Source organism: Eleutherodactylus coqui, chromosome 8 (assembly GCF_035609145.1).
Source record: "Eleutherodactylus coqui strain aEleCoq1 chromosome 8, aEleCoq1.hap1, whole genome shotgun sequence".
Lineage (NCBI taxonomy): Eukaryota > Metazoa > Chordata > Amphibia > Anura > Eleutherodactylidae > Eleutherodactylus > Eleutherodactylus coqui.
This window is the reverse complement of record NC_089844.1, coordinates 51,878,686-51,900,424: the sequence shown is the minus strand read 5'-3', so window position 1 is coordinate 51,900,424 and position 21,739 is coordinate 51,878,686. Positions and strand designations below refer to the sequence as shown.

The following is a 21,739-nucleotide window of genomic DNA, read 5'->3' as shown; positions in this document are numbered from 1 at the left end:
AGATCCAACCCCGCTCTGAGGACACAGGCACTACCGTCTCCTGGCCTGCACCCACACCCTCACCTCCGCTGTCCTCGGCCCCATCCACCAATGTCTCTCAGCGCACCGTCCAGCCGTCGCTAGCGCAAGTGTTTGAGCGCAAGCGCAAGTACGCCGCCACGCACCCGCACGCTCAAGCGTTAAACGTGCACATAGCAAAATTTATCAGCCTGGAGATGCTGCCGTATAGGGTGGTGGAAACGGAGTCCTTCAAAACTATGATGGCGGCGGCCCCGCGCTACTCAGTTCCCAGTCGCCACTACTTTTCCCCATGTGCCGTCCCAGCCCTGCACGACCACGTCTCCCGCAACATTGTACGCGCCCTCACCAACGCGGTTACTGCCAAGGTCCACTTAACAACGGACACGTGGACAAGCACAGGCGGGCAGGGCCACTATATCTCCCTGACGGCACATTGGGTGAATTTAGTGGAGGCTGGGACAGAGTCAGAGCCTGGGACCGCTCACGTCCTACCCACCCCCAGAATTGCGGGCCACAGCTCGGTGGTGGTATCTGCGGTGGTGTATGCTTCCTCCACTAAACCACCCTCCTCCTCCGCAACCTCTGTCTCGCAATCAAGATGTGTCAGCAGCAGCACGTCGCCAGCAGTCGGTGTCGCGCGTCGTGGCAGCACAGCGGTGGGCAAGCGTCAGCAGGCCGTGCTGAAACTACTCAGCTTAGGAGAGAAGAGGCACACGGCCCACGAACTGCTGCAGGGTCTGACAGAGCAGACCGACCGCTGGCTTGCGCCGCTGAGCCTCCAACCGGGCATGGTCGTGTGTGACAACGGCCGTAACCTGGTGGCGGCTCTGCAGCTCGGCAGCCTCACGCACGTGCCATGCCTGGCCCACGTCTTTAATTTGGTGGTTCAGCGCTTTCTGAAAAGCTACCCTCGCTTGTCAGACCTGCTCGGAAAGGTGCGCCGGCTCTGCGCACATTTCCGCAAGTCCCACACGGACGCTGCCACCCTGCGCACCCTGCAACATCGGTTTAATCTGCCAGTGCACCGACTGCTGTGCGACGTGCCCACACAGTGGAACTCTACGCTCCACATGTTGGCCAGGCTCTATGAGCAGCGTAGAGCTATAGTGGAATACCAACTCCAACATGGGCGGCGCAGTGGGAGTCAGCCTCCTCAATTATTTTCAGAAGAGTGGGCCTGGTTGGCAGCCATCTGCCAGGTCCTTGGAAACTTTGAGGAGTCTACCCAGGTGGTGAGTGGCGATGCTGCAATCATTAGCGTCACCATTCCTCTGCTATGCCTCTTGAGAAGTTCCCTGCAAAGCATAAAGGCAGACGCTTTGCACTCGGAAACAGAGCTGGGGGAAGACAGTATGTCGCTGGATAGTCAGAGCACCCTCCTGTCTATATCTCAGCGCGGTGAGGAGGAGGAGGAGGAGGAGGAAGATGAGGAGGAGGGAGAAGACACTGCTTGGCCCACTGGTGAGGGTAGACATGCTGCTGGCCTGTCATCCTTTCAGCGTGTATGGCCTGAGGAGGAGGAGGAGGAGGAGGAGGAGGAGGATCCTGAAAGTGATCTTCCTAGTGAGGACAGCCATGTGTTGCGTACAGGTACCCTGGCACACATGGCTGACTTCATGTTAGGATGCCTTTCTCGTGACCCTCACGTTACACGCATTCTGGCCACTACGGATTACTGGGTGTACACACTGCTCGACCCACGGTATAAGGAGAACCTTTCTACTCTCATACCTGAAGAGGAAAGGGGTTCGAGAGTGTTGCTATACCACAGGACCCTGGCGGACAAACTGATGGTAAAATTCACATATGACAGCGGTAGTGGCCGAAGGCGCAGTTCCGAGGGCCAGGTAGCAGGGGAGGCGCGGAGATCAGGCAGGATGTACAGCACAGGCAGGCCAACACTCTTTAAGGCCCTTGACAGCTTTATGGCTCCCCAGCAAGACTGTGTCACCGCTCCCCAGTCACGGCTGAGTCGGCGGGAGCACTGTAAAAGGATGGTGAGGGAGTACGTAGCCGATCGCACGACCGTCCTCCGTGACGCCTCTGCCCCCTACAACTACTGGGTGTCGAAGCTGGACACGTGGCCTGAACTCGCGCTGTATGCCCTGGAGGTGCTTGCTTGTCCTGTCGGCTAGCGTCTTGTCAGAGAGGGTGTTTAGTGTGGCTGGGGGAATCATCACGGATAAGCGTACCCACCTGTCAACCGACAGTGCCGACAGGCTAACACTCATCAAGATGAACAAAGCCTGGATTTCCCCAGACTTCTCTTCTCCACCAGCGGACAGCAGCGATACCTAAGCAATACGTAGGCTGCACTCGCGGATGGAAGCATCGTTCTCTATCCCCATCAAAAACGGGGACCTTTTTGCTTCATCAATCTGTGTATAATATTCCTCCTCCTCCTCCTGCTCCTCCTCCTGAAACCTCACGTAATCACGCCGAACGGGCAATTTTTCTTAGGCCCACAAGGCTCAGTCATATAATTTTTCTAAACAATTTTTATACGTTTCAATGCTCATTAAAGCGTTGAAACTTTCACCTCCAACAATTTTTATTTTAACTGGGCTGCCTCCTGGCCTAGTTACCAATTAAGCCACATTAACCAAAGCGATTAATGGGTTTCACCTGCCCTCTTGGTTGGCCATGGCCAATTTTTCTGATGTACATTAGTACTGTTGATACAGCAATTTTTGTGGGCCCTCGCCTACAGTGTAATCAAATGAATTTTTAGCCCACCTGCATTACAGCTGACGTTACATCCGCTGTGTTGGGCACTGCAATGGGATATTTTTATGTACCGCCGGTGGGTTCCAGGGAGCCACCTATGCTGTTAGTCCACAGGGAGTTGTAAATGCATCTGTTTCCACTTCTAAAGAACCCCAGTCTGACTGGGGCATGCAGTGTGGGCCGAAGCCCACCTGCATTAAACATGACATTACTACCTCAGCTGTGATGGGCACTGCAATGGGATATATTTATGTACTGCCGGTGGCTTCCTGGCACCCACCCATGCTGTCGGTCCACAGGGAGTTGTAAATGCATCTGTTTCCACTTCTAAAGAACCCCAGTCTGACTGGGGCATGCAGTGTGGGCCGAAGCCCACCTGCATTAAGCACGACATTACTACCTCAGCTGTGTTGGGCAATGCAATGGGATATTTTTATGTACCGCTGGTGGGTTCCAGGGAGCCACCCATGCTGTCTGTCCACAGGGAGTTGTAAATGCATCTGTTTCCACTTCTAAAGAACCCCAGTCTGACTGGAGCATGCAGTGTGGGCCGAAGACCACCTGCATTAAACATGACATTACTACCTCAGCTGTGATGGGCACTGCAATGGGATATTTTTATGTACCGCCGGTGGCTTCCTGGCACCCACCCATGCTGTCGGTCCACAGGGAGTTGTAAATGCATCTGTTTCCACTTCTAAAGAACCCCAGTCTGACTGGGGCATGCAGTGTGGGCCGAAGCCCACCTGCATTAAGCTTGACATTACTACGTCAGCTGTGATGGGCACTGCAATGGGATACATTTATGTACAGCGGGTGGGTTCCAGGGAGCCACCCATGCTGTGGGTGCACACGGAATTCCCATTGCGGAGTTGTACCTGCCTGTGACTATTTATAAAAAACCGTGGTCTGACTGGGGCGTGCAGACACCTTGACAGAATGAATAGTGTGTGGCACATAGGTTCCCCATTGCTATGCCCACGTGTGCAGCTCCAGATGGAGGTGGCACAGGATTGGATTTCTCATTGCTTCTGTACAGCATTGTGGGCTATCGTCCCGCCCCTTTTAAACAGGGTCGCTGCCTAGCCGTGCCAACCCTCTGCAGTGTGTGCCTGCTTTTCCTGTGGCAGACGCCCTTATAAATGGACATGAGGGTGGCGTGGCATGAGGGCAGCTGAAGGCTGGGCCGGGACAGTTTGGTGTGCGCTGTGGACACTGGGTCGTGGGGGGGGGGGGGATTGGCAGCATGTAACCCAGGAGAAGTGGCAGCGGAGTATCATGCAGGCAGTGATTGTGCTTTGTTGGAGGTAGTGTGGTGCTTAGCTAAGGTATCCATTGCTAATGAGGGCTTTTCAGAAGTAAAAGTTGTTGGGGGGGGGGCACTCTTGCCGCTATTGTGGCTTAATAGTGGGACCTGGGAACTTGAGATGCAGCCCAACATGTAGCCCCTCGCCTGCCCTATCCGTTTCTGTGTCGTTCCCATCACTTTCTTGAATTGCCCAGATTTTCACAAATGGAAACCTTAGCGGGCATCGGCAATATACAAAAATGCTCGGGTCGCCCATTGACTTCAATGGGGTTCGTTACTCGAAACGAACCCTCGAGCATCGCGAAAAGTTCGTCTCGAGTAACGAGCACCCGAGCATTTTGGTGCTCGCTCATCTCTACTTGTGACTTATTATAGCAATCATAGGCAATGGCAATACAGGACACCAGAATCTGGTGTCCTGTTGCTATGGCAACCAGCTGGGCTTACATCGTGAGAGCCCAACAACGTCACAGAGGGGGCGCGCTCCCTCTGTGAACCCTTCCTATGCCGCGATCTACATAGATTGCGGCAGGGAAGGTGTTAACAGCAGATTTGGAGATTGGAGATGCACCCCCGCTGTTGCAGCGGAAGGCTGGCTATCACTGACAGCTGGCTCACGCTGCTGGATAGTGCGAGATCGCTTATGATCTCACGCTATCCCTAGGACATACATTTACACCTTGTTGCGGGAAGTACCCCGCTGCCAGCACATAAACTTATGCCCTGGAGCTGGAAGGGGTTAAAGCATCATTAATTGTGGGGCAGTGTAGAGATGAAAACTGGAGTTTAAATACATTGTTTTTGTTGTTCTTCATATATAATGAACATGGACTAAATGATTTACAAACTGAGAGAAGAGAGATCTACAAAGTGAGAGAAGACTCTGCTTATAAGTGTTTACAGTTTATAAGGAAGGAGGAAGAAGACAGTAGGTGGGGTAGAAGCTGTACATATAATGGTGGCAGCAGGGTTACTGTTGAGTGTAAGCTTTTCTAAAGGTGTAGGCTTTTAGGTTCTTTTTGAAGCTTTCCAAGGTGGCAAAGAGTTTGATGTGTTAAGATAGCAAGGTCCAGAGTATAGGCGATGCACAAGAAAAATCTTGAAGATCATTTTGTGAGGGGCAGGCTAAAGAAGAGCAGATGAGGTCTTGCAAGGACTAGAGGTTACATGTGTGGATGTATTGGGAGATGAGGTCAGAGATCTATGGAGGGACAGTTTTTGGTCAGCCTTATATGTCATTGATAATATTTGAACTGGTTTCTATGGACAATAGATAACTAGGGAAGAGTTCAGAGATGGGAGTATTTGGGAAGAGATGGATTATAAGAGCAGCAGAGTTGAGGATGATTTGGAGGGATGCAAGAGTATTGAATGGTAGGCAGCAGTGAAGAAGTTCCAGTAGTTGAGACAGGAGATTATGAGGGCATGCGTTTTTGTTGACTTGGGTTGATAAAATATCATATTCGAGAGATGAGCTGGATGCTGCAAGATTTGGCTAGGGCTTGTATGTGCCTTTTGAAAGCCTGGACAGAGTCAAATGTTTCTGTATATCAAAACAGTAAACTTGTGAGATTGCGGAAAGTATGGAGCCATTGATCATAACTACTAAGTCTGGTGTTGAGCTAGATGAGGGAAAGATGATTAGTTAAGTTTTCCCCATGTTGAGTTTAAGAAAGCAGGAAAAGAAGATATAGCCACTAGACTATGGGATTTTGGATTGCAACATTTGGAATAGAAAGGTAGATTTGGGTGTCATCAGTGAAAAGATCGTACAGAGAGCAATGGGATTCTATAAGATGCCATAGGCCAAAGGTGTAGATAGAGAAAGGTATGGGTCCTAGGACAGAACTTTGAGAAACATCAAAAGAGAGAAGGTGGGGGTTAGGATGCTTTGTGTGAGTGGGAGGCAATGCTCATTCAATGAAATATGAGGAGATCCAGGACAAGGCCAAACTTGTAATGCCAAGGGAGGAGAGATTTTATAACAGGGCAGAGTGTTTGACTGTGTCAAAGACAGAGGACAAGTCTGCAAGGAGGAGGAGAACATAAAGCGTTGAGGTTTTTGTAGTTAGCGAATCGTTAAGACTTTAATTAAAGTGGTTTTAAAGATGTAGTGGAGTCAGAAGCCAGATTGTAGCTGGTTGAATAATGAGTTGGATGAAAGTTTCTTAAGTGATCAGCACTGGCCAATCAAATAACAGTGCACAATTTGCATTAGGTAGATAGAGAATTGCTGCAGCCATCTTGGATAGCCAAGAATGGGGACCAAAATTGGCAGATTGGAGGGGTGGCAGAGAAGAACAACTGTAAGTAATATACCCTCCTGGCTGGGAACAAAATTTTGTCTATAACTGGAGGGTCCTTTTATGAATAAGCATAATGGCCCGCCTACTTAACAGATGAAAAGAGGATGCCACTGCTCAGTGTAGGATTGAATAGATGGTATAGGACCAGGATGAACATAGCGATAAGGTTGAGGATGAGGTAAGATAGGATTGGGACAATTGTTCAGGTAGTAGAGTGCTATTTGGAGAGTAGGGTAGAAAGCTTCTCCTCAGTAATGGTAGGAGAACAGGTTGTTATTTTATACCTTACAAACAAAACTCTAAATTACACCTAATAGAAATGGCAATTAGTAAGGATGAGCGAGTATACTCGCTAAGGCACTACTCGTCCGAGTAATGTGCCTTAGACGAGTATCTCCTTGCTCGTCCTTAAAGATTCGGGGGCTGCCGCAGAGCGGGGAGCTGTGGGGGAGAGCGGGGAGGAACGGAGGAGAGATCTCTCTCTCCCTCTCTCCCGCCCGCTCTCCCCTGCTCCCCGCCGCGACTCACCTGTCAGCCGCAGCGGTCCCGAATCTTTATGGACGAGCAGGGAGATACTCGTCTAAGGCACATTACTCGGACGAGTAGTGCCTTAGAGAGTATACTCGCTCATCCTTAGCAATTAGTATTTTGCTGTATAGTAATGACAGAAGTTGAAAAGCAAAAATATGAAATTGTTTCTCTTGAAAATAAAAAAAAAAATTCACATACTTTGACGAAGTGTGAACTATTTAATCCTATCCTGGTCTGTATCCCTTTAAGATGACACTTAATATGTACAATAGTTTATAATGCAAGACAATTTTGGGCTTCTAAGACTCTGTAGAATATATGTGGAGGACATTCAGTAATCACACATTTGTCTGCATTTCACACCTTCTTAGCTCATTAACTTGGTTAAATTACACACATCTTTCATTTGCTAATTATATCAGAAGAAAGGCTTTCATGAAAAGATGCTGGTTTAAAGAAAACAAGCCTGATGTGATGAAGGTTAGAGCTTTATATATTCAACGTAAAAAAGAATGACAGATTTGGAAATAGAATTGCTAAAGAAGTGACAATATAGCAAGCTTAACTCTGTTAATGAGAATGAGTTAGACATTATAAGACGCTTTGTTTTAATAATTAACTGGAAAAGTGAAGATACCAATCCCTGGAACCTTATATGTGGCTTCTACAGATTCTGTCCACACTAGGTAGTGACTGCAAGTGTGCTAGTGTCACCAAAACCAATCATGGTTGCAGATACTATTATCATCAAGGTCAAGCAGTGGTTACAGATGTTATCGTCACTAAGGTCATGCAGTGGCTGCACATGTATTTGTCACCAAGGACTAGCAGCTGCAAGTTCTATTGTCACCAATGTCAAGCATTGGCTGCCGGCAGTGGCGTAACTGTAGTGGATGTAGAGGATGCGGTTGCACCCAGGCCCGGTAGCCTTTGGAGGCCCATAAGGCCACTCTTTTTCCATTAGGGAGCCCAGTGCTATGAATAAAGCATTATATTTGGGGGTCTTGTTACAGAGTTTGCATTGGGGCCCAGAAACTTCAAGTAATGCCTTGGGTATGGGGGTATGGGTACAGGAAAAGCTCAGGTGGGGTGGAGGGGGTGGGGGGGTGGGCAAGCTGAACTTTTTCTCCATGGCCCCGGAGCCTTTAGTTACACCTCTGGCTACCAGTATTATCATCACTTAGGTAAAGCAGTGTCTGCAGTTGCTATTGTCACCGAAGGGAGTCAGTGGCTGCTGACATATTGTCACCAATCACAAAGTGTAACTATGTAGGTGTTGCATGTGTACATCACAGTGCATAATAGCATATTCTTATATCTAGTGCTGCAAATGAATCCACGGGTGTACAGATAGACCACCATTGTCTACTGGTGCAACCTTCATAACAACAAGCAGACAAATCCAACAACTTGACAGTGGAGTTCAAGTCCAAAATTTCTTTATTTGCTATCCAGAACCACTAAAAATGTTCAGATATGTTTACAGCTTAAGCTCTACATTTCTGATAGTAAAACCATCCTTACACGTTGCCATTTTGGATTTTAACTCCATGGTTAATTTGCTGGATTTGCCTTCTTGTTGCATGTGTACTGTAACAAAAGAAAGATGTTTATACATGTGTCAAATGAAGAGCAGCTTTCACATCACGAGTCCACAATGCATCGTAGGCTCCATCTGGCGCAGATCTCGCATGCAATGCTTAACAAGATGACAGAAACCTAATGACCCCGTTATAGTCAATATTGTCCTTTTCGGCGCCTTTTGGTTCAACCATAAAACGAATGCTTTTGGCCAAAGGATTGCATTTTCTTGCTCCCATAACAGAGCTGAAAAATGCAACATCATTACAGTGTAACTGTGGTCAACAGCTCAAAATTTAGCTTTTGCCTAAGGTTAAAGGAGATTTGCCAAATGTGAAAGTTATCCCCTATCCACAGGATAGAAAATAACTTTGTGACTGGTGGAGTTCTAACTTCTGGGATCTCGCCAATCACGAGAATGGGGATCCCATGTACCCCTGAATGAATGCTGCTCCATTCATTTCAATAGGACCGCTGAAGACTGCTTGGGCTTGGTCAAGAAGCAGGACTATCATTGCACTATTTCATATTCTGGTTAGGATTTGTTGCCTGCTTTGGCTGACGCCATATCCTATGTCTGAACTCATGCTCCCATCCCTAGTGTAGAAATGACATCTCTTTCTGCTGTCCTCTGACAAACCCCTGATCAGGTTCCAGGGAACCTTGCTATATTACTGAAAAGTTTATGAATTTCCCTAATATTGTAGTTAAAGTGTCTCCTGAACAGACCTCCGTTTAAGTGTCACATCATTAGTTTTTATATTGTTATATTTTATAGAATGAAATGTGATGGTGAAAATGATATAGGAAAATGTATTGCTTTGTAACAATTATCTCTTTATTTCCAACCTGTCTGCAATCCCCTGCCAATAGGGATGTGCATTTGCTACCCACTTGGTTTATTGAAATAACAGCTGAAGGTGGAAGCGAAAAAAATGTCATATCATTATTGTGGAAAGCCATTTTTTGTAGAATACAGCTGGGTTTATATTCATGACATGAATGATTAAATGTGTCATATGTGAGGCTACCTGGGAATAAAGTAGCTGTAATAAAATATAAAGACATGATAGGGTGTATTTATCACCACATAAAACAAGCTGGCATTTTAATGTCTTAAGCCGGCTGGTGTACCCATTGATCTTACAAAGTTTTGTGCCTAGGTTGGATTTTATATTATGTTGGGTCTATATTTTCCTTTAACTTCTAGAAAATATAGTTCAGCTATTCCCTGTGTCAGTGTAGCATCCAGATAGACCTTCAGTAAAAATCATTGATTCATAGCAAAATTCTATAAAACGGAATGTAGAATTCACTGACCTTTAAGAATCTATTAAAAGTTAAGGTACATAATGTAAGCGCTGTTATTGTTAAATGCACTTAAAAAATGCTTACCTGGCAATGAAATCAATATACGTGTTCCCGGCTTGAGATATGTTTTATGTATGCGGCAGGAAATTCCAAATGTACCTTTACATGTTATGCATTAGTGACCATGCTGCCCCCCTCTAAGTGAAATATTATTACATGCTGGTTAGAGATGAGCGAGTATACTCGCTAAGGCACATTACTCGAGCGAATAGTGCCTTAGCCGAGTATCTCCCCGCTTGTCTCTAAAGATTCAGGTCCGGCGCGGGTGGCAGGTGAGTTGCGGGGGACAGAGAGGGAGAGAGAGATCTCCCCTCTGTTCCTCCCCGCTCTCCCCCGCCGCTCCCCGCCCCCCCCCCCCCCCCCCCCCCCGCCGGCCCCCGAATCTTTAGAGACGAGCGAGGAGATACTCAGCTAAGGCACTACTCGCTCGAGTAATGTGCCTTAGCGAGTATACTCGCTCATCTCTAATGCTGGTATACAGACTTACTAAGATACTGGTTGTGGAAATCGGCAAAAAGATGAATTTCTTTGTAAACTAGTAACAATGACGGGCTTTGCATACATTTTCTCTGATGTCTCCTTCTTTCTAGCTGGGAATGATATCCTATATTGGTGGCCATATTGTCTGTACATGAAACAGGTAGATTATGTGGTTACTGGTAGTAATTAGTGTACACCTGGAATTAATCTAAAGACCCCTGTGGACACAAGGGATGGCAAAAAAGTGTCCTTTTTGCATATGCCAAGTAGGTGTATGTCCATATACTTAAGGACATGTTTTTTAACAAAATTGTGACTTTTCCATCTGCATCCTTCTTTACAGCATGTCATCTGAGGTTTTCTTAACGTTGTTTGCATTCAGGGATGATTCACACTATCCAAACTTTCTTGAGAAGAAAAGACTTGTAAGTAACCAGGCTTTGTGTGTCTTTATTTAATGGACTAAGCACTTTTAAAACACACCCTTTCAGTCCCATGTCCTTAATTGAAACACCTTTTGCCAATTAGCTCTTTGTAAAGTCACTAAGACAGAGGTTCACTTGCCATGTACTGTGAATGTTTACTGAATGTGCTCAATAAAAGACATGAATGGTACAACTATTAGTTTAGTTAGATTGTGTTTGTCTATAATTGTGACTAACTGTAGATAACAATCCAACTACATTTTATTAGTAATCATTAGTTATCACGAGTAGCAGTGATCTGCTTACATTAAGACAATTGGGCACTGCCATGTAGAGAGAAGAACAATGCTCTTCTCTCATCCCTCTGTCTCCCTTTTCTGCCATGTGACCTATGTGCCACCATCACACACACACCTTCATCTTCCCTAGATAGATGCTATTTTTACTTGTAGGACTGGTGGGAGAGGGTTGTAAAAAAAACTAGAAGAATAATTTTATAACTACTGTCAACTAGTGCCACCCTCTGCAAAGCACTGCCCTATGTACTGGACTTACAGTGCTTAGTGGTAAATAAGGCCTAGACTATGTATGTATACATCCATCCATATTGTACAATCTCTAATGCTACTATTAATATTGTACACTGACGTGCCAAAAGTAATGGGATAGGAGCTAATATTGTGTAGGACCCCATCTAGCCCCGCAAAGTTTGGCAACTTGACATGGCATTGAATCCACAAGTGGATGGAAGATTTATGAAGGGATGTTGAGCCATGCTATCTGGATAGCCACCCACATTTGTAAGTGCAGGAAATTGGGTGCAAATGGACCTCTCTATCACATCCCATGAAAGTTCGATTGGACAAATATCGATTGAACATGCTGGCCACATGATTTGTATGACCTTTCCGTAATGCTCTTTGAACCAATACTAGACAACTTAGACCCAATGGTACATTGCATTAATCTGCTGGAATATTCTATCATTGTGGGGGTACATGAAGTCTACAAAGAACTGAAAATGGTCACCAAGCAGTGAAACACAATGGGCACCAGTGAATGACATGTTTAGGTGAACCAATGGACCCATCCCATGCCATGAGCGCACACCCCACACCAGTATGGAACAACCAGTGCTTTGCTGACAACTGGGGTCCATGGTTTTATGAGGTCTGCACTGCACATGAACCCTACCATCAACCCGAAACAATTGGTACATGACTCATCATACCACGCCACATGTTGCCAGTCCTCTAGGGTTCAGTTAGCAATCTCATAAGCCCAGATTTAATGCTAAAAGCTAAAGAACACTGCACTGACTTGCAGGATATGTGTGTGGGGCTGCTTGCATTGAATGTGGATGTGATTTCGGTCAGAGTCACTTCTCTGTTTGCATGGACAATTCTATCCAGACACCATCAGTTGCGATCAGTAGGTACTCGACGTCAGCCACTGCGCTCTCTTCTGTGAGTGGTAATGCCTTCTATGTCATATTCCCAGTGCACACATAACTCTGTGAATTGAAGAATGTTAAATTGCTGCACAACTTCAGAAATGGAATATCCCATGCCTCCCCGAGAGCCAGGGTACTAGTGGATGGCACTTTATCCGAGCCTTTTGTTATTACAAATGGCAGGCATCAAAGATGCCCACTATCGCCCCTAATCTTTACTTTAATAATGGAACCACTAGCAGAACATATCAGACTAAACGCACATATCCTGGAGATTCATGCAGGAATGAGACAGCATAAAATAAGCTTGTTTGCTGATGACATTTTGCTAACTCTATCAAAACCCGAGGTTTCTATTCGAGCAGTCTACATGACCCTATCACAATATTCAGACATTTCGTACTATAAATTAAATTTTTCCAAATCTCAAATTCTTAGTGCACATTTGAGCGAGGATTTAAGAAAAGAATTTCAATTAGAGTTTCCTTTCCAATCAAAAAGTACTCCATATTTAGGTATCCATTTGTGTCTTGCTCTCTTGGATCTGGTCACTATGAACTTTCTTCTGCTACTAAAAGACTTACAAAATGAGCTAGATAACTATAAAAAACAACAAACTTCCTGATTGGGCTGCATTATCTTATATAAGATGATGATCCTTCCTAAAGTAATGTATTTTTTCTGAACATTGCCTATTCCGGTACCTAAATCTATTCTACAAAAATTTCAAAAACAGCTCTCCAACTACATTTGGGAAGGAAAGCCTCCTAGAATTTCCCTATCTACTCTAGCTCTCCATAAGTCCCAAGGCAGTGTGGCTCTACCAAATCTGGAAGCATACCGGTGCGCCATCACTTTAAATCAATCCTTATCTTGGTTTATAATGCCATCATTGGTTAGTTGGCCAAGTCTCGAAGCAGAACTACTTGGATCCAAATCCCTAATGTCTCTAATTTACTCAAAAACCCTCACCGCTATTCTACCTTCTTTAGGTTCGACATTTAGTACCCCTCCTCTAACTTTACCAATCCAAAATACTCTAGAAGCGTGGGGCAAATTAGTCTTATTATCGGACAAATGACGGTTGCTTAAATTAAAAAAGATTCCTATCGAAACATTGGAGTATTTTATTCCAGACATACAACTGTCACATTGGTCTAAAAAAAAGGTCTGGTATTTATCTCGGACCTATTCATTGATAGCACATTTAAACCATTTGTGCACTTGATAAACGAATTCGAGATCTCCCCATCAGACATATTTAAATACATTCAAATCAGATCCTTTCTTCAAATGACTCAACTACATGAGGTGTGCATACCAGAGGCAATTTCTCAGTGTCTCACAGTGAATCTACAACTCAACAAATCAAAAACCTGTTTCTTTTATGACCAACTGGCAGGCAATCTGAGAATTAGCAAGAAATGCCATCTTTTAAATTGGGAAAAAGATTTGGGAATCAATATACCGTCTTCTAGCTGGCTTAGAGTCTTCTGTTTGGGCGAATTGAGCGTCCAGATGTCCAAATATGATGGAAACTCACCTGAAGTTACTCATGAGGTGGTACCTTACACCTACTCAGCTTAAGGCCCTCTTCAGTGATGCTCAGCTTAAGGCCCTCTTCAGTGTTGGAGAGCGTGTAAACAGGAGGGTTCACTTCACATATTTTGGTCATGCCCACCAATTTTTATCTTTCTAGAGGGAGTTTTTTTCTCTACAAAAATCAGCAACAGGGGTATCTGTCCCATTCTCCCCAGAAATAGCCCTTCTGCTTCTTAACCTAAAAACAATCTCTCCCCCAATTAGGCAGTTAATAGGACATATCCTATTGGTGGCAAAACTTCTCATTGCAAGGAGGTGGTGGGCTCATAGAATTCCTGCAATTGAAGAATTAATACATATGGTCTCTGAACATAGTATCTACGAAATAGTTCTCGCCCTTAGATCTAATTCGTTATAAAAATATGAATCAATGTGGAATCTGTGGCACAAAAATTTTCCTATATGATGTCTTCTCCTATGTTCTTTTTCTAGTTAAAAAAGAAAAAAAATGGAAAATCCCATTCATCTGCCACCCACTATAACGCCTCATTTAAATGCCAATAATTATCATCGCCCTCACATATGTACGCTGACTACTAATCAGCCTCACTCACAAAATAACACCTCACAACTTATAGAGGTGTGGATGCTCTCAAGCCGAAAACAGAACTACACCACTTCATAATCAATTTACATACTGCTACCCCAGGGATTTTGGCATGTCAGTGTATATGGCTTGCCTTATATTAGTTGACAATATGCACACAATTCTTCTTTTAAAACTTTAGCACATTCATGTAAATTTTGGGGGGGAAATATGATGTTAGTCTGTAAACACAAACTCCATTTTTACTGGCAATTCAGTCCCCAAACTCGGCAATACTTTTCTATTTTCTGTGCTGGAAGCGAGATTCAGATGACGTTTTATTAATGAGTTGTCCTTTCTGGCTTCTTCTGTGTTTTGAGACACCAGATATGCCAAAGTTTAGACATTTGGAACAGCCTGAAATCCATCTTACAAGTTCATCTGGTAATTCCATCAAAAGTGAACTGCATTCTCTGATAAGAGGCTTAGAGATGTGACAAGAGAAGATGACATTTGAGTCTGGAAATTCTATTACAGACCAGCAATTGAAGATTTAGCAGAAGCCATATGCATGTCACATACTCTGAGCCAACTGGACACACATAAAAATCTACAAATGTGTCAGATTGGTGTCTGATGCTCATAGCTGCCCACCACATCCATAGCTGCATAACAAAACCGTACGGTATCAGGTTGACCTGAGATAAGAGGAGGTCATACATAAGTATATAAATACCTTTAGCACGTCAGCTGTGACCCACTTAATCCACGAGTCTCAGCATGGAGTTTCTATTATAAAAGATTCTCTCAGTATCATAAAGGATCATCAGATTTGTTTAACTCTGCAACAAACAAGCAAAATGACTTAATCGAGCATCCAAATATATCAATTAGTGGGTTTTTGTAACTACATATTTGTTCAAAAATACGAATTATATAATAAAAACCTTTCTTAAAGTAGTTCTTATTAACATGCACTTAGCTAGATGGAATGATAGCATTATCTCACAGAACAATAAGGTAGGATTTAAATCTCAGCCTTCGGATCTGTAGACATCTGAGTTATCTTTTCAATTATAAAGGTAGTCATAGTCATGACCCAGAATCTCCATATTTGTACATAAGCAGTGCTTGAATGGTGATGAGCCACAATATTAGGCATACCTATGAACAAGAGTCGTACTGCTACTTGGAAAAATAGTCTTTTTCTACTCTCATAGAACTCTTAACTTATTAGTTGACCTTGAGTAGCAATAACTGAAACCAGCTGCTTCTTCCTATAATTTGTTTGTAGTCCTTTACATAAAGTTGCAAAAAAAGTAAGTAAACCCTTGTAACTACCTGGACTTCTGTATTAATTACTGATAAATGTGGTCTGATTGCAAGTCACAATTATAGATAAATACAATCTGACTAAACTAATGACACACAATTGTATTGTTCATGTCATTTTTTGAGCACATTGAGAAAAAGTAAGTGAACCTTGGTGTTAATGACTTTTCCAGGAACTAATTGGCAGAGGGTGTTTCAATTAAGGGGATTAGATTGAAAATTGGGGTTTCACAGGTGCTTTGCCTATTAAATAAAGTCACACAAAGCCTGGTTACTGACAATTTCTTCCTAAAAAAGATTGTATTAAGACATAGTTCACATTAACCAATCAACTTATTTTCACTGTAAATGCTGAGAAGTTTTGAACCCACTTTCCTTTATAGAACTGCTGTAATTCCGAAATATTGGTAGCTTTTGTGCATAAACTGCTTGTTTCAGTATTTTGTTTTACTTCATCAGCAAATAAAGACTAATGAGATAGAGGCTAAATTAATACTCTTGGCTCCATCTCTACATCATCACAGATCACTTATAATGTTTTTATAGCTCTTTCTAGACAAGTAAATTTTCATAACTTATTTCTCTCTCAACTTTTCAGGACTTTATTTCATCCTGTTATCATTTTCATGTAGATACTCTGGTGACTATTTCACCCTCATGCTGATATTCAGTACATGGTGAGGTTCAATAATGAGATTCAGTAGATATATCTCACCAACTTTTGAAAGCCATTTAATAAAAAGCCAAGCTAAATGCTACGTGTGGTTCTGCACCTCCTGCTGCTTGGCTTGCCATAGCAGCCTTCAGTTATAGCAATAGGTTCTGGCTACAATGTGATATTCACATTAACAATATTACAGAAATATGCTACATCAAGAACATTGGCAATCTGATGATGAAAAAAACAAAAAACTGTGGGGTAGATTTATGAAACTGTCTAAAAGAAAAACTGTCTTAATTGCCCCCAGCAAACAATCGTCTTACCAGAACAAAATGTAAAATGAAAGCTGGGACAACTAGGACCGTTTTTCTTTGGAGAGTGTTACAAATTTCAAACTGAAATGTCAAACTGCAAACTGAAATTTCATGAGTTTGTGTTTCACCACGCTTCATATGTTAACATTTTTACCTGAATGTGGCTCCCAACTATTACTCAAAGTTGAATGTGACTCACAAGGTATAAAAGGTTGGAGACCTCTGACGTTAACAGATAATTGAAAGACATTTGGTTCGGCTCTGTTCATCCATTCAGCCATACAATTGCTTAGAATTTTCATTGACTTTCAGTATAAAAGTAAAACATGTACTCTGCTGTATACCTTTTCTTATGGGATAAACGGTACAGCGTACTGACATACTACTACTACTAAAATGTATGACAATCCGTTGACTTATCTTAGTTATGGGCTATGGACAGATTTGGCGTATTCATCAGGAGCATATTCCAGCATAAATGGCAATTATCCAATATTAACACAGCATGCATTTTTTCTACACCTGTGTACAACTTTTACATAATACTATGTATATTTAATTACTCACAGTTTTCATGCTGTTTTCTTCTAGGCATTATCTATATGCCTTAGTGCACAGGTGTCAAACACAAGGCCCGTGGGCCGAATCCAGTGCGCCACCTCGTTTTCTGTGGCCCGCTAGCTGTGCACAAAGTTCCCTCACCGCCGTGCTGCTGTCAGTAGGCGATCTTCTATCGGCTTCTTCTGTCTAGTGCAGACAGTAATAGAAGAGTGCCAATATCACCCTGGCAACGGCCACGGAGGAGGAAAAAAACTGCAGAGAACATGATCTCTGCAGCGAGGAGAGCGACGCTGAGGGGGAGCAGCTGCAGAGTGAGAGCCTGGTCAGCGCTGAACTCCTCTCACCGGCCCTCCCTCTGTTCATGGCTGTAGATCTGGGGAGACATCAGGGGCCCAAGTATGCAGGAGGGCCCAAGAAGAGAGCAGCCGGTATACCTGCCAGTGGGACCACATTGGATGCAGTTAAGTATAAAAAATGTGTATAAAAATGCAGAAGTGTCCTTGTGTGCATGTGTATGTATGTGTGTATATATATATATATATATATATATATAGATAGATAGATAGATATAGTGCACCTGTGAGTGTGTGTATATATATGTATGTATGTATATGTGTGTCTGTGCATATATGTGTGTGCGTCTGTGCATATATATGTATAATAGCATGCGTCTGTGTGCCTATGTGTAATAATAGTGTGCGTCTGTGTGCATGTATGTGTATAATAGTGTGCATCTGTGCATGTATCTGTATAATAGTGTGCGTTTGTGCATGTATCTGTATAATGGTGTGCGTCTGTGCATGTATGTGTATACTAGTGTGCGTCTTTGTGCATGTATGTGTATAATAGTGTGCGTCTGTGCGCGTATGTGTATTATAGTGTGCGTCTGTGCGTGTATGTGTATAATAGTGTGCATCTGTGCATGTATGTGTATAATAGTGTGCGTCTGTGCATGTATCTGTATAATAGTGTGCGTCTGTGTGCATGTATGTGTGTAATAGTGTGCGTCTTTGTGCATGTAAATGTATAATAGTGTGCGTCTGTGCGCGTACGTGTATAATAGTGTGCATCTGTGTGCATGTATGTGAATAATAGTGTGCGTCTGTGCGTATATGTGTATAATAGTGTGCGTCTGTACGTATATGTGTAAATTAGTGTGAGCCTGTCTATATATATAAATAAAAATAATAGTGTGCGCCTGTGTGTGTATGTATGTATGTATGTGTGTGTGTATATATATATATATATATATATATATATTACACACATACACACACCCATAAGGCTGATGTGGCCCTCGGTGAAAATGAGTTTGACACCCCTGCTTTAGTGTATAATTTTAACTTTGTATTCACATTATAACACACAGAAAAGTACAGTTTGCTTGATGAAAATATGTACATAAAAGCGGCTCAAAAATAAAGTGTGAACAGTATTGTTCACACTTTATGTATTGTTATGTATTACCACTGTATGTAGAATATTAAGGGCAGAGATACTGTGAGTGTGAGAAGCAAAATATTCTTTAAAATCCTTTTACACTATATATCTCCTCTTCTTTCAAAAACTCAAGACGAGGTTCCAACAAACAAATATAATTATGCAAAATGCATTTCCTTCGGTAAGTGGCATTGAAAGCATTTCCTTCAAATACAATGCCTCATTGTTTGCTGACAGGTGTCATACTGTATGTGAAGTCCATTAAACAAAACAATCTAAATCAATCCATTCACTTAGTTGTGTAAATAAATCCATTCCATATTTTAAAGAGACTCTTGTTACATATAAAATTGGTTGCTGTCTTGTTATGAAAATCTTTAGTGGTCTTTATATCTGCTGGGGTCAGGCTTGCAGGTTTGCATATACCAGATCATTCTTCACAGATATTTATCATTTGCTATGCAATGCAATTAACGCTATTATTGATATATTTTATGACATTTTGTTCACTGACACATTACTGCAGTAGAAGTTATGTCATTATAAACTATACACCATGCAGGAGACCGATGTACTAGTGGAGCGGAAAAAGCATTGAATGCTATAAATACTGAAGTGCTTTATTTTTAACCATATAGAAACAGTTTGCCAATATTGTTATTAATCAGAAAACTGTAGAAAAGGAGCTTGACATCTATGGGATTCATAGCATTCAAAGATCAACTAGTCACTGAAATCCATTGTTTTATGATGGCCATAATTATCTGTGTACTATACAAATGTTCTGTCCATTATATTACAGGAAGAATCCTGATGAAACGTAGAGTGCAGATTACTGTTCATGACAATTATACTTAATTTACTAGATGGACTATAATCTTGGTAGCGACGTGACCGAATTATTGTTTAGATATTTCCAAAAAATAATGCAGCATGTTCTATTTTCCTGCATATTATACAAGTACAGCCATATTGTTTTCTATGGGTGTGTTTGGAAAGCAGTGAATACGCCGTTCCATTGTGTATGTATGACGTTTTTTACGCATATTGCTAGGAGACATGAGAAAAAAGTAAAAAAAAAATAAAGAACAAACCAGGATGTCAAAAAAATAAGAATCCGCTGTACATCTGCAGGCATATGCAAGTAAAAATGCGACAATATGCGTGGGATACGTGATTCCCTACGCAAGTAAAACGCTGCGATTCTTACACAGCTTTTTACGATACTGTCGTGTGAGCCCAGCCTAATATGGAAACATTCAGAGGTTTTTCTCACAAATGGAAGAAAACTCTTGGCATTGTCTCAGCAAATACCATATGTTGGAGATATTTACCCCTAGAAGCATTGCTTGTATAGAAATGTATAGTGGCTCACAGAGGCATGATAGAATGACTATAGCTCCATTATATAGATCTGTAGGGACTCCTTGGGCTTCTGTTGTGATGTGTGCATGAGCCCTAACAGAGATCTGTTTGAGAAAATAAATACATTTGTCAGGTTGGAAAAACACCCCTTGTATGTGCCTATATCCAGATAGCAGTACTGTACATGTAATTGTTATCTGCCTTCTATTATTTATGCAGATGGTTTGTATAAAGCTTTTTGTTGCAACCATAAAAAATATAAAATTCTTGGATTAATAGTTGCCAAGATTTTTTTTAGCCCAGGACAGCATAGATGTTTTAGTAAGTCGCCAAGTACAACTTAAATCCCAGAGCTTACAAAAATGTCAAATGCTTTATGCTGTGGAACAATTTAGATATAAACCAGCAGATAAGTCCGAGAGAAGATTAGTCAACACGAGTGCTAAAATTGCTCATTGATTTTCAGCCCTTTATTGCGAAATATTTCACGTTGTTCACAAAGCCTCGCTCTACTCGCAGTGTTTTATTCCGTTTTTTAGCTTTTACAGGGATCTGTGCAATGTTTTATATTGTGTAAGAAGTACAATGATTTTACTCAATGAACATGCTGTGATTATTGTGCTATTATGATTACCTTTAAGAGAAATGTTTATCATCTGTTTTATAGAAGTAAAAAATATACACAGTAAATCTAAATTTCAATTTATGCTTTTTGTTAATATCTATCGATCTATCTCTCTCATATCTGTCTCTCTCATATCTATAGCTATCACATATCTATCTATCTATCTCTTCCATATCTATCTATCTATCTAATCTATCTATCTATCTATCTATCTATCTATCTATCTATCTATCTCATATCTATCTATCACATATCTATCTATCACATATCTATCTATCACATATCTATCTATCACATATCTATCTATCACATATCTATCTCTCTCATATCTATCTCTCTCATATCTATCTCTCTCATATCTATCTCTCTCATATCTATCTCTCTCATATCTATCTCTCTCATATCTATCTCTCTCATATCTATCTCTCTCATATCTATCTCTCTCATATCTATCTCTCTCATATCTATCTCTCTCATATCTCTCTCTCATATCTCTCTCTCTCATATCTCTCTCTCTCATATCTCTCTCTCTCATATCTCTCTCTCTCATATCTCTCTCTCTCATATCTCTCTCTCTCATATCTCTCTCTCTCATATCTCTCTCTCTCATATCTCTCTCTCTCATATCTCTCTCTCTCATATCTCTCTCTCTCATATCTCTCTCACATATCTCTCTCTCTCCATCCATCCATCTCTCTCATATCTATCTATCTATCTATCTCATATCTATCTATCTATCTATCTATCTATCTATCTATCTCATATCTATCTATCTATCTCATATCTATCTATCACATATTTATCTATCTGATATTTATATATCTCCTATCTATCTATATCTATCTATCTATCTATCCATCCATCCATCCATCCATCCATCTCTCTCATATCTATCTATCTATCTATCTCATATCTATCTATCACATATTTATCTATCTGATATTTATATATCTCCTATCTATCTATCTATCTATCTATCTATCTATCTATCTATCTATCTATCTATCTATCTATCTATCCATCCATCCATCCATCCATTCATCCATCCATCCCTATATGTATTTCTCACTCAAAGATTAGAAATGAAATCACACATTCTCAGGATTGGG

The 21,739-nt window shown here is 42.0% G+C and overlaps 1 protein-coding gene across 1 annotated transcript in view; it reads left to right on the top strand.

Annotated features, from left to right (window-relative positions):
* The window catches only part of SPAG16 (sperm associated antigen 16), a 1,123,687-nt gene that overhangs the window by 604,399 nt on the left and 497,549 nt on the right, over positions 1-21,739 (top strand). The gene's annotated exons all lie outside the window — the stretch shown is intronic.